At 40.2% G+C, this 13483-nt stretch overlaps 1 protein-coding gene across 2 annotated transcripts in view; it reads right to left on the bottom strand.

The window, feature by feature from the left end:
* Nucleotides 1–13483, bottom strand: part of Gpr141 (G protein-coupled receptor 141) — a 60807-nt gene that overhangs the window by 14910 nt on the left and 32414 nt on the right. For both annotated transcript variants that reach the window (XM_028789270.1, XM_028789269.1), the window contains one exon: nucleotides 2182–2318. The gene's annotated coding sequence lies outside the window, so the exon portion shown is untranslated. The remainder of the gene's footprint in view (nucleotides 1–2181; nucleotides 2319–13483) is intronic.

Here is a 13483-nt window from a genome sequence, read left to right as displayed (position 1 = left end):
AGAGAGAGAGAGAGAGAGAGAGAGAGAGAGAGAGAGAGAGAGAGAGACGGGATATGTAAAAGAAGAAGACTTTCTAAACAGAGGGTATACTAACTGCAGGAATGCTGAGACTTTCAAACTAAATAACATAAACTCTTTCTTTTCCTTCTTCTTTTTCTCTTTTTTTCCCTCATAAGGGTGACTGATTATCCATGTGGATGAATAGCTTATGGCCATTGCTTTGCAAGTCCAGTATCATAACAACAGAGTCCAAGAGTGACAGAAACAATTGTGTAGCCAAAAATGTCATTGTTATATTCACAACAGACCATTTTCTAAGCTATGAGAAATGATGCCATGTTGAACCAAATGACTTTTATCAATATCACATCCAAGAATTGTATGTTATATCCAGATTAAAGCAGAAACATTGAAATCTTTGACAATTTTTATATGACATTTGATGTTAGTGGTGGTGAATATCTGCCTTGCAGGTCTCATTTCCTTACACATTGGTTTTTCAAACAAGACATAACAGGATCATTAATTAGTCAAGGTGAATTCATTTGAATCTTGACTCACTAAATACACATTTCTACATTTGCCTGCTAGACTGGGAGACCCACAAGGAATAGGGGATGAGATCGAGGCGACAGACACTTTGAAGAGGAAACAAACAGTAACAACGAACCCAAATGAACAAACAAACAAACAAACCTAGAAGGCACCCAGGATAGAATGTTTGACATATAGTAGTTAAAGTTAGTTAAAGACACCACCTCATACATGAATGTTATAGAGAAAAGGGGGTATAGTTACTCTATCTGTAATGATTCCATAAACTCATGAAAGAAATACAAACAATATGTCAAGAAAATGTGTAAGGGAAAGAGGAGAAAGAAGATGAAAACAAAACAAAGAGACAGAGTGGAGAGGAGGAAAGACTGGGGGGGGGGGTTGGCATCCCTGACAGGAGGGCTGCTGTCACTGGGAAGCTTGAAGACAGCTATGGCAGCTTTCTGCATCCAGGAAAGGCTGCAAACTTATTTATGTACCTAGATGGCTGTTGTTTAATAAAACATAAACTGTTTACCAACAAGGCAGCTGATCCCCATTGACCTCCTGGTAAGTCAGGGATGTCATTTCTGCTTCCCTGGTAGAAACAGCCATAGCAACTGTCTTGTCATAGCATGAACAAGAGTTACTGGAGTTCTGATGTCTCTCCCACACCTCTTCCTCAGGCTTCCTCTTCTACAGGAGTCCACCTTTGCCATGTTCCTGTGCATCCTGGACCATTATTCCAGAAACACTTGTTTGTCGTACACATTCTCAGAGCAACTCAGAATGATTTGCATATGTCTGATAGTCATCTTTTCCTTGGTTTGTTAATCACCAATTTAACTCCATATTATGGTTATTTGTGTATTTGCTTTTAACTTTGATTACTTTTAAACATATGTTTAATGCTCTAATAGTGGATATGAGTTGTTAACTAAATGAGTGAAATAATATTGAAGAATTCTGTGACCTTATTGAACCTTCCCTTGATAGACTCCTGATTTACTCTAAACCAGTAACTGATGTCAGGATAATAGAAGCAATCTGTGGCCCCTGAGAAAACTCTCTCAGGGAGTTTAGCCTTCTCTCTGTCTGTGCAGCAATTACCTGTCCTGACCAGGTACCCCTTCTCCGTCTCTGATTGGCTCTAAAGGACCAGCTTGAAGCCTTGTCTTAAACTTTGATCTTCTTCCCTCTCTTATTTTCTTACTTGAAAACTCTTCTTTGATCTCTTTTGGTCAGAAGCAGAGTGCCTACCCTGTTCTGTCATTTATGTCCTTTGCAATCCAGTGTAATCTAGATTCAAGTCATATTGCTTCTCATACCCACTTCTTTTTCATTCATCCCACTCCTAGGTTTACCAATGTAAGAATATTCTCTTTCATACCTCCAGGTTGTTTCTTTTCCTTGTGCATTCCAAATGCACAGCTAGACAACCAGACTGTAGTCCTAATTGCATCATAAAATATTCTAATTCTCTTATTTAAAGCATCCCCCAGGCTTGTTTTATCTATGGAAGATGTATACAATTATTAACATGATACACTAGACCAGGACCCACTGACTTTTGCAATCCTAAGCCAGTCTCCTCCCCCATGACATCCCCAGACAACTAGAGAATGAGAAGTGTGTTGGGATACTTACGTTTCTTGAATTTCCATATATGTAGGTTTGTCTGAAGCTCAGCTGGTGATGACTTCCTCGTATCTTGACAGTTCCCTTCTGATGCTTTGCCACAACTCACTTGGGCTGTGTGGTCACTGCTCATTTCACCAGGAATACTTCAAAATCAGAAGTGAGATGTGGAAGTGGTTTCTATGACTGTCTCTTAAAGAATCCATGATAGAACTAACACTAGTGAGTAGCCTACAAAATGAGACTCCTGGAAATGTTATAGAATTTTACAAAGTAATATTATCCAAACCCCTATCCTCATGGTTCTATAGCCTATTTCCAAGGCATCTTTCCATTACAGAAAGATTAAGAACTATGATCTACAGTGAGACTTCTCACCTTAGTTGTTAAGTAATATTATTTAAGTGTTTATTGTACAGTAGATAATATAGATTGTCTTGAATGGATAAAGCACACCTCTACATTTCAATTTTCTTCTCCGAGGTAGGAGAGAAATGGGAAAATAAATTACTTAACAGAATCCTCATGTGTATAAAAAACACACATAATTTTAAAAGAAGAGTTGTAAGTTAAAGATAAAGAGTGAAAATATCAAGTGGAAGGAGCAGAAAGAAATAGCCAGAGGATCAGGGAGTTTGCTATGAGATTGTGTCCCCTAGTAACTTCAGAAGCTATACTCATGAAGTCTCACTAATATCACTGCTCAAATATGAGCTGAATATAGACAATACCAATTGACATGCCAATGGACAAGGAAAACCCATGAGGTCTCAACATACACAAAGAACTACAGGCAACAGAGAAAAGTTGGGAGTAGAAGAGATGGTTTTCCCCAGAGAAGAGTACACTAAATAGTTATTCAGTGCTAAATGTCCATCCTTGAAAACATGCAAACAAGTAACATTATAAGCACTGAGCAGGTTGTGTGTGTGTGTGTGTGTGTGTGTGTGTGTGTGTGTGTGTGTGTGCGCGCACGCATACAATAACAATCAATGGGGAAAAGTTCAGGAACTCAAAGAAGATTGGCAACAGGTATATTGAATGGCTTGAGGAGAGAAGGAGGAAGGGTGAAATGTAATTATAATCTTAAGAAATAAAACATATACATATTTTTTAAAAGAATAAAAACTGTTTAGCAGAGTTCTGCAATAGGTGCTGGATTTTGAAGGACATTTTGAAGTTCTTCTTGTGCAGAGGTGGAAATAAAGCACTCCAGGGAAAGAAGAGGCTTTGAGCAAAGGCTTGGATGCATCTGTTGGGGATTGTCAGTCACCTGTTACGACTGAGACATCAGATAAATGAAGAGAGTGCAGGTGTCTGCTAAGGAGTCTTACCAAAGGCTCAGTGTGTGGCTGTATGAGTATTTCCTATTTTAGCCTGAAATTACAAGAGATGCAGAGAATTTTAGATTACCATATGACATTTCTATGTCTTCACCTTGGAAGTTATTTTATTTGTGCAATGGAATGAAAATTAGAGTAAAACCAAGCAAACAAGATCATATCATTGGACGGACATTCTGTTGGTTAAGTTGGAACTATATAAGGTTGGACAAAGGTCCACATAGGACAACTTGCCCCTATACTGAACAAAAGTTAAGAATGGGTTGAAGAGAAAGGTGTGTGTTTTAAGTATGTCCAATCACAAATAATGACAATGCTGTGCCAAATACAAACATAGAAACCAAGATGTAATTCTTGAACACTTTAGAACAATAAATTATGTTAGAAAGACACAGAATTCCTCAGGCAAAAGAACTAAGCTGCTACTTAGTTTCCTAACAGGGAAAGGGTAATTTTGAAAGTCCTTAGAGAGAAGAAAGAGATGTGAAAAAAGCCTCCAGGGGCTGGAGAGTTGGCTCAGTGGTTAACAGCATAGATCTTCTTCCATAGGTCCCAGATTCATTTCCTAACACACACAAAGCAGCTTTAAACATGTTAGGAATTGGTTCTAATGCTTTATCTTAATTTGACTCCCAAAGAAATTAGGGAAATGACACCCTTCACAATAGTTGTAAATAATATAAAATACCTTGGTGTGAATCTAACCAAGCAAGTGAAAGACCTGTATGACAAGAACTTCAAGTCTCTGAAGAAAGAAACTGAAGAAGATCTCAGAAGATGGAAAGATCTCCCATGCTCATGGATTGGCAGGATTAATATAATAAAAATGGCCATCTTGCCAAAAGCAATCTACAGATTCAATGCAATCCCCATTAAAATCCCAACTCAATTCTTCACAGAGTTAGAAAAGGAAATTCTCAAATTCATATGGAATAACAAAAAACCCAGGATAGCAAAAACTATTCTCAACAATAAAAGAACTTCTGGAGGAATCACCATCCCTGACCTCAAGCTGTACTACAGAGCAATAGTGATAAAAACTACCTGATATTGGTACAGAGACAGGCAGGAAGATCAATGGAATAGAATTGAAGACCCAGAAATGAACCCACACACCTATGGTCACTTGATCTTTGACAAAGGAGCTAAAACTGTCCAGCGGAAAAAGGACAGCATTTTCAACAAATGGTGCTGGTTCAACTGGAGGACAACATGTAGAAGAATGAAAATTGATCCATTCTTATCCCCTTGTACAAAGCTCAAGTCTAAGTGGATAAAGGACCTCCACATAAAACCAGGTACACTGAAACTAATAGAAGAGAAGGTGGGGAAGAGTCTCGAATACTTGGGCACAGGGGAAAAGTTCCTGAACAGAACACCAATGGCATATGCTCTAAGATCAAGAATTGACAAATGGGACTTCATAAAATTGCAAAGCTTCTGTAAGGCAAAGGACATTGTCAATAGGACAAAACGACAACCAACAAATTGGGAAAAGATCTTTACCAATCCTTCATCTGATAGAGGGCTAATATCCAATATATACAAAGAACTCAAGAAATTAGACTCCAGAGAACCAAATTACCCTATTAAAAAATGGGGTATAGAGCTTAACAAAGAATTTTCAACGGAAGAAACTCGAATGGCCGAGAAGCACCTAAAGAAATGTTCAGTATCCTTAGTCGTCAGGGAAATGCAAATCAAAACAACCCTGAGATTCCATCTCACACCAGTCAGAATGGCTAAGATTAAAAACTCAGGTGATAGTAGATGCTAGCGAGGGTGTGGAAAAAGAGGAACACTCCTCCATTGTTGGTGGGACTGCAAGATGGTGCAACCACTTTGGAAATCAGTCTGGCGGTTCCTCAGAAAATTGGATATAACATTACCTGAGGATCCAGCTATACCACTCCTAGGCATATATCGAGAAGATGCTCGAACATATAACAAGGACATATGCTCAACTATGTTCATAGCAGACTTATTTATAATAGCCAGGATCTGGAAAGAACCCAGATGTCCTTCAACTGAGGAATGGATTCAAAAAATGTGGTATATTTACACAATGGAGTATTACTCAGCTATTAAATACAATGAATTCGAGAGGTTCCTAGGTAAATGGATGGAACTAGAAATTATCATCCTGAGTGAGGTAAGCCAACCACAAAAGAACACACATGGTATTCACTCACTGATTATCGGATATTAGCCCAGAACCTTGAAATGCTCAAGATGCAACTCACAGGCCACATGAAGCTCATAAAGAAGGAAGACCAAGTGGGGGTGATTCGGTCCTTCTTAGAAGGAGCAACAAAATACTCAAGGGAGCAAATATGGAGACAAAGTGAGGGACAGAAACTGAAGGAGGGGACATCTGAAGACCATTCCACCTGAGTATCCATCCCATGTGCATTAGTCACCAAAGGTAGATGCTGATGTGGAAGTCAGGAAGTGCATGCTGATAAGAGCCTGATATGGATGTCTCCTCAGAGGCCTTCAAGAGTCTGACATATTCAGAGGCAGATGCTCACAACTAGCCATTGAACTGATAATGGGGTTCTCAATGGGGGAGTTAGAGTGAAGACTGAAGGAGCTGAAAGGGTTTGTGGCACCATGAGGAGAGCAACAATACCAACCAACCACAGCTCCCAGGGTCTAAACCACCAGCCTGGGAGCAATTAGGGAGGGATCCAGGGCTTCAGCTGAATATGTAAGAGTGGAGGGCCCTGCTGGGCATAGGTGGAAGAAGAGATCCTTGACCTCATGAAGGCTGGAAGCCCCAGGGGGTGGGAATTTGAGGGTGGGGAAGTGGGAGTGGGGGGGTAGGTAGGGGTTACATCCACAGAGAAGAAGGAGGAGGGGTAAGGGGATAGGGGGTTCCCGGGTGAGTCGGGGATGGGGTAAGGGGACAACATATGAAATGTAAATAAAACATCCAATAAAAATTTTTTAAAAAAAGCTGCACCTCCAAATGCTGAGGGGCCCTACCCCCAGCTCTTTTGATTGATAATAAAGAATTGCTATATAGCCAATGGCTGAGGGAGACAGGCAGGATATTTAGATTGCACCAGCAAAGGACTGAAGGGGAGAGGAATAGGAGAAATATCAAGCTGGAGGAAGCGGAAAGAACTGCCAGCATGTGGGAATCTGGGAAAGTGGCTCTAGGTACCACTCTCCCAATTATGTCTGGGGTAGCAGAGATGAAATGTAAAATTTAAAGCTGTTAACTTAGGAATACCAGAGGGGGTGTGTGCTAGCTGCGGAGAGGTTTAGAAGTGCTCAGTCATTGAGCTAGTGAGGGCATATCAAAGTTAAGTGGCATGTATGTCTCTTTCACTCATGAATCCAGAACTCTCGGGCAGGTGCAACATTTGTTAGACCTGGTGGGAGCCAGAGCAGAGTAACTGTTTACTGCTACACAAACTATCTGTAACTCCAGTTTCAAAGCATACTATGCCCTCTTCTTCTTTTAACTCACGTGGTGCACAGGCATACAGGCAGACATAACACCCATAGACAAACAAAAAATAATGTTTCAAATATTTATTTATTTTATTCTTTGTGTATGAGTGTAAGTATGTGTATGGTTTTGGGATTGGCCACCTGATATTGATATTGCCTTTAGTGAACTCTTTCTAGTGAAAATGATTTCTCACTCACAGCATTCTTTAGTTACCTATAGTCCAGTGTTCTCTTAATTTTCACTTGCCTGATGGCTAACGATGTTGAACCTTTTTCATATATTGTTTGGCTATTTTACTTATTATTTTGAGAATTGCCTGTTCTTTGCATTGGCCTATTAACTGATTATATTATTTGCTTTAACAGATTAAAGGTATTCTTTTGCTAGCCATAGATAAGAATCAAGGATAGGAAACAACATTGGTGCAATTTTATTACTTAATCTAAGGCTCTGTTAATAATTTATCAACTACAACTATAATATCATCTGGAGGCTGTGGATCCTGTGCAGATTATTGGATAGTATAGAGGATAGGATTTACTGAAGGAATGGAGATAAACTTGAGGGAGAAACAAGAATTCAGCAACGGTTGCCAGGTCTTGAGTAAAGCATTTGGAAATAGACTCAATGTTATTCTAGAGAGTACTATATATGTAATACATATAAGTAGCATTGCACTGGCTGTAGGGGGTGTGTATGTGGGTATATATGTGTGTATGTACACACATGTGTCTGTATGTGTCCAGGTGTGGGAGTGAGTGGGTGATTGTATGCATAAATATGTGTCAACAACTAAATTAGGTCATGGATTTGAGAGAACAAAGAGTGTGTATCTAAGAGGTTGGAGGAAGGAAAGGGAAGAGGCAAATGATGTAATTATATTTTCATTTTAAAGAGTGGAAACATTTAAAACAGAAACAAGCATGCACATACACACAGAACACTGACATTCCACCTTACTCTGGTTAGATTGACTACTTAAATGTAATAAGCTCTAAAAATGCTGAAGATGATGTCAAAAAAGCAGGCAATTATACAGTCCTGGTGAGAATGCAAATTAGTACAGTCACTATGGAATCAGTCAGGATTAAAATTCCTCAAAAAACTAAAACTAAGTCAGGTGGAGGTGGTGCATGACTTTAATACTAGTAATCTGGAGCTAGAGGCAGGCTAATCTCTTTGAGTTTGAGGCCAGCCTGGTCTAAAGAGGGGGTTCCACAACAGCCAAGGCTACACAGAGAAACCCTGTCTTGTTAAAACCAAAAAAGAAAAGAACAAAATAAAATAAAAACCCTAAACCTAAAATTAAAATTAGAACAGCCATATATTCCACCTCATCCTGACTGTACAGCAGAAGTCAGGAAACTATACAAATATGGGCATAGCCAAGGTTACTGCAGTCTTCACAAGAACCAAGACACGGGAACAGCCTACAGTGAAATTGAAGACAATGTGGTATGAGTATTTGGAGAATTGTTTTCTTGAGCCATAAAGAAGAATGAATTCATGTCATTTGCAAGGGAGTGAATGGAATTAGAATCATCAACTTAATCAAAGTATACTAGACTCAAAAGACAAATCTGTTCTCTTTTCTTTTTTTTTGCAAGATCTAGCTTTAAGCACACACACATACACATACACACACACACATGCACACATGCACACATGCACATGCATGCATGTACACACAAATGAATACACATATGTACACATATACACATACAACATGAGAGTGAAAGAGGACTCTTTGGACAAAGGGAAAGGACCAGCAGGAAGCAGGAGGGTATGCGAGACGGTAAAGTGGGTGAATACTAGCAAATATGTAGTATATATGTAAATAAATGTCATAGCTAATCTTTAAATTAATTCGAAGGTTGGAGCATGCTTATATTTTAAAAATGTGAAAAACCAGTGTAGTAAAATGCAATAGAGGAATCTGGGCAAAGCAAATATTGGAGTTCTTTACATCATATTTATAAGATTTCTGTAAATGGACAGTAAAGAATTACTTATAAATAAATGTTTTTTAAATTAAGCAAAATCAATCTGGGGTGGGAACGTTTTCAGCTCTTACACTGTGATGACTGACAAGTTGAAATTCATCTCTCAGCTGACTCTTCACAACAAACTCTTGAGTTCTTTCCTCTTCACTGCCTCTTCTATCATCTGTCCTCAGCACAACAACCAGTTATCTGCTATGAGGAAGTGAGATCACTCTTCCCACAATTCTCTAGTGGTGTCTCACCTTACTCAGAATCACACCAAAACTTAGAAGTGTTCTACATAGTCCTGTGAGGAATCCTGACTAGCTATGACTTTAATCTCATCTTCAATTTCTTCCCTCATTAATATATGACAACTGAACATGACCACGGATATGCCTCTGCCTCAGGGCACTTGTACATATATAAAGACCTTTCTTGGGATTGTCTCCAGATAGCTGTTGAGCTTGCTAGCTTCTCTCATGCTCTGGCCACAGTCCTTACTCAGAGATTTCCTCCTACTCTTCTGTTTGAAGTGATGACGTCATCCACACTCACTGTCCTTCTGGAGGTTATTAGTCCCGCAGCATGTACTAACACTGACGTTTTACACATGTATTTGCCTGTTCATGCCATTGCTTTATGTTCCTGTGTAGGTAGGCATTTTGTTTGTTTGCTCATTTTCCCTACTGCTCACTATACTAAAATTTAATACTTAAAGACAAGAAAAAAAAAGTGCTTTGTTCCCATTTTAACCTCCAGAATTTGGATTGAGGCTTTGTGAGTATTATCTTCTTGATATATAAATATTTAATGAATAAAACTGGGCATCCTATAAATTCTAGTGAAGCACAAAATCACCACATAATCAATAAAACATGCTGCATATGAACCACTAGAAGAAAAAATAATCAAAGGCAGGAAGGACAATAGCAAACAGAAAACCAGCAAGCAAACATCATACAATAATAATAAGTCAACAATCCTACCTAAGAATGGTGGCATGCCTATAATCCAAGCACTTGAGAAACTGACACAGCCATGGTTTGGAGTCAGCCTGGGCTACGTGAGACTGTCTCAAAAATACAGCCAAAAACTTAATGAGCTGAATATCCTGATCAGTATAAATGATGTGTAATTTGTTTGTTTTGAGTTTATTTTAAATAGGAATTATTCCTAGAATGTATAATATAAAAAAAACCCTGAATTTTAAAAAGATAAACCATATAGTTGGTGAATCATCTCACAAAGCCATTACTTTAAAAAAGACAGAGGGGTTGAAGCCCTGTACAGGGTCTTACTATAACTTGCTATGCCGTGTTGGGTTGATATCCCTGGGAGGCCTGCTGGTTTCTGAAGAGTAACAGAGGAGAAGCGGATGGGAGGCGGGGGTTGGGAGGGGTGGTGAAGGAGAAATTGCAGCCGCAGTCTGATGTATTATATGGGAAAAGAATACAATTTAAAAAATAAATTTAAATCCAAACTAGGGATATTGTACCTAACCTGAGCTTTGGCGGTGAGAAAGGAGGGAAGTATTGAAGAAATGATTGGAGCTAATCAATGCAGTGGTGGAGTTTATGCTTAACGTAGAAAGGCCTGGGATCCATCTCACAGCTGAGTCCCAGAAGCAGACCTGAACAGAGGCATGGTGGAGCAAGTGGCTCCCCCCGCACTGGTTTGAGGATGCCCAGGGACTCTATGACACACAGTTGTCTTCTTAAAGCTCTCAGGACTGTGATGTCTGTAACAGAGGGCCCTGGGAACTTGTCCCAGCCCTTCTCATCTTCACTATCATTCCTCTCTGCTCTTGGAATTCCTGGATTCCCTGGATTCTCTTCCTGCTGTATCCTTGCATTCGGCCCTTGACCAGTCCACTGCAGGGATTCAGCCCTATCCAGTCATTTTCTGCACAGCACTTCTAAGTCCTTTTTCCCTTCTCTTTGTCTTTCTCCACTCGGTCTTACCATACTGCATCTCCAGGGCAGGAAGAAAACACATACAAGAGGCCAGAGGACAAAGAACACAGGACAACAGTCTTTTGTGAAACTGAAGAGTCTTGTCTTGAGAGATTGGATTAAATTGCTGAAGGCACTGAGACCCACACAGGGACCTTCAGAAGAGAGCCAGCCACTCACTGGCTAACCTCAGATTTCTGTCCTGTTCCAGAGGCAAAGTCTCCATGGTGGTGGCAGTTTCCTCTCTTAAGCCCATTCAACCCATAGCCCACTAGTTAGAAGCATGAGAAGTTCTGGAGCCCAGATGGAAAGAACAGAAACAGCTTCTGAAAGCGGGGGTGGGGGGGTGTCAATCCTCCACCTTTGTCCAGCCAAGAAATCACATCCAGATTCCAATATTAGTTGGAAAGGAATGAAAGCAGACACTTTCATTGCTCTTGGAAAATCAACAACAGGGTATCCAAAGCATACCGAGGAGAACTCTGGGTGACAAAAGGCACAGTAAAGACTGCCTTCCCTACCGAAAAAACAAAACAAAATCAAACAAACAAAAAACAAAAAAACAAATGCAGCACTACCTTAAAAATACCAGGAGTAGGTGAACTGCAACAACAGATCAATTGAGAGAAACCCATTTGAGGAAATCACATATGGAAGTAGCATTTATAACCTCCCCCCCGCTTTCTAAACACTGTTTTTATATTTTCACTCTCTGGTGGTCATTTTTCTCTGCATCCTGGAAATAATCACCTGGCCCTTCAAAATCAATGGCTATAAAGAGAAATCTCCTCTTGAACAGCTTCCAGCGAAATGAGACCTGGAGTCTCCATAAACAAAAACCACTCTAGTACAAAAGCTAAACAACAGAAACAGCAAAAAAATGTGAAAGAGGAATGGAGACGTGGTGGGGGATGGGAGGACTGGACTGGATGGAACATGGGTATAAATAATGGTAGGAGATGAACTTAACCAAGATGAATTACATACATGTATAAACTAGTTAAACAATAAATTAATTTTTTCCACTGCAGGCAGAGAAAGAAATTCTGGTTCAAACTTGCACTTCTGCCACTTGAGAGGTTAAATGTCCTTTTTTCTTTCTTTCTTTCTTTTTTTAAACCAGTGTGAAGACAGCTTCTGGTTACCTAGAAGGGAAGTGGAAGTGAGGTGAAGCTTCCTGAGTTTCAATGCTGTGGGCTTTGTGTTTGTACAGGAGAAGAGCCACACTGGCCTCCCTTCCCTCTCTTCAAGCAGGAAGAGCAGCCAGACAGTCTTCCCCTTCCCTGGGAGGACTCTTCCCCTTCTCTGGGAGGATTCTGCACAGAGACTCAGTCTCCTTATTGAGACACCTTATTAAAATGCCTTGTGCATTTTGATCCTCTCCCCTCTGCCCTGCCCTGTCCTTTAGCTTCAAAGAAATTTCCTACCCAGGGATTGTGATTTGCTCTTAAAAAATAAGCCTGTGAAGTGATATGCCTAAAATTCCTGAGGGTGCAGAGCTGTCTAGCCTTCTTGCTGCTCTTACTGCTGAGTTCTTCTAATACCACAGAGGAGCAGAGTGCCAGGTAAGGATGCTTATGTAAACAGTTAAGGGAGGGGACGGCAGACCTACACAACATGACCCACTTGTATCCTCTTCTCTATGGCCCACTTTCCAAGGTTTAAACCAACTATTAAAAGAAAAACAATATTTTAATTGCTTGCATTTCTGTGCCATGAAATCTCTTGTCACCTTCTTCCCTCATAGGACATGATTAGTCAGTCTCTTTATTTAATGTGCCCATGTCTTTGTTCAGTGTGTCCTTGCCATCATAGGACTCTCCTCGCACTCACCAAGAAGTCTAGTTATCAGATCCACTGTTGATGTGTCATGGTGTTTATTTTTCCTCATAACCTTTGTTTTACTTAATAACCAGAACAAAGCACTAGCTGGCAATCACAGAAAGCCAAAGAGAAGCTGTAATGTGTTTTCTTTGATTGAAAAAAAAATGGACAATTATTGACCTAAAGATAGGAAAGATATTGTAGGTTGCTAAAAATCAGTGGTAAGAAAGGGTTCTGTATCTAAGACCTTGAAAAGAAGTATACTGATCTGGGGGCCATATTCAAAACGTAGACGTTATAGTCACAGAGCATAAAGTGCTAGGCTTTGATGGAGAAGACGTGAAGCAGGAGCGTCTAGAAACGCCTGCAGATTCTGCTACGCAGTGGGGTCACAGAGCGCATCTTCAAGGATGAGATGAGCTGGTGCAGTCAGCAACGCTAGTGACTTGAAGCACCAAGACATCATAAAGCAAGAACCAGAAATGAGTAAAGAAGGCTGCCCGCATGAGCCCATTCCCAGCCCCCACTCTAGGCCGGCCTCATGTATAGCATTGGAGTAGACTCTCTTTCACTCGTCACCATCACATAACCTGTGTTAATGCCCACCTGCTCATCTGCTCTGATGCCAGCTTTACGCCCTCCTGACAACTGACAGGATTTCTTTTTGGTTATTGTAGTTGTTGCTCTCCCCTCCCCTACCCTGGCCTCCCATCCCCTCCCATCCAAGACCTGGAAAAGAAGTAT

Source organism: Grammomys surdaster, unplaced genomic scaffold, assembly GCF_004785775.1.
Source record: "Grammomys surdaster isolate TR1022 unplaced genomic scaffold, NIH_TR_1.0 125807, whole genome shotgun sequence".
Taxonomy (NCBI): Eukaryota; Metazoa; Chordata; class Mammalia; order Rodentia; family Muridae; genus Grammomys; species Grammomys surdaster.
This window is presented reverse-complemented; position numbering and strand designations above follow the sequence as displayed.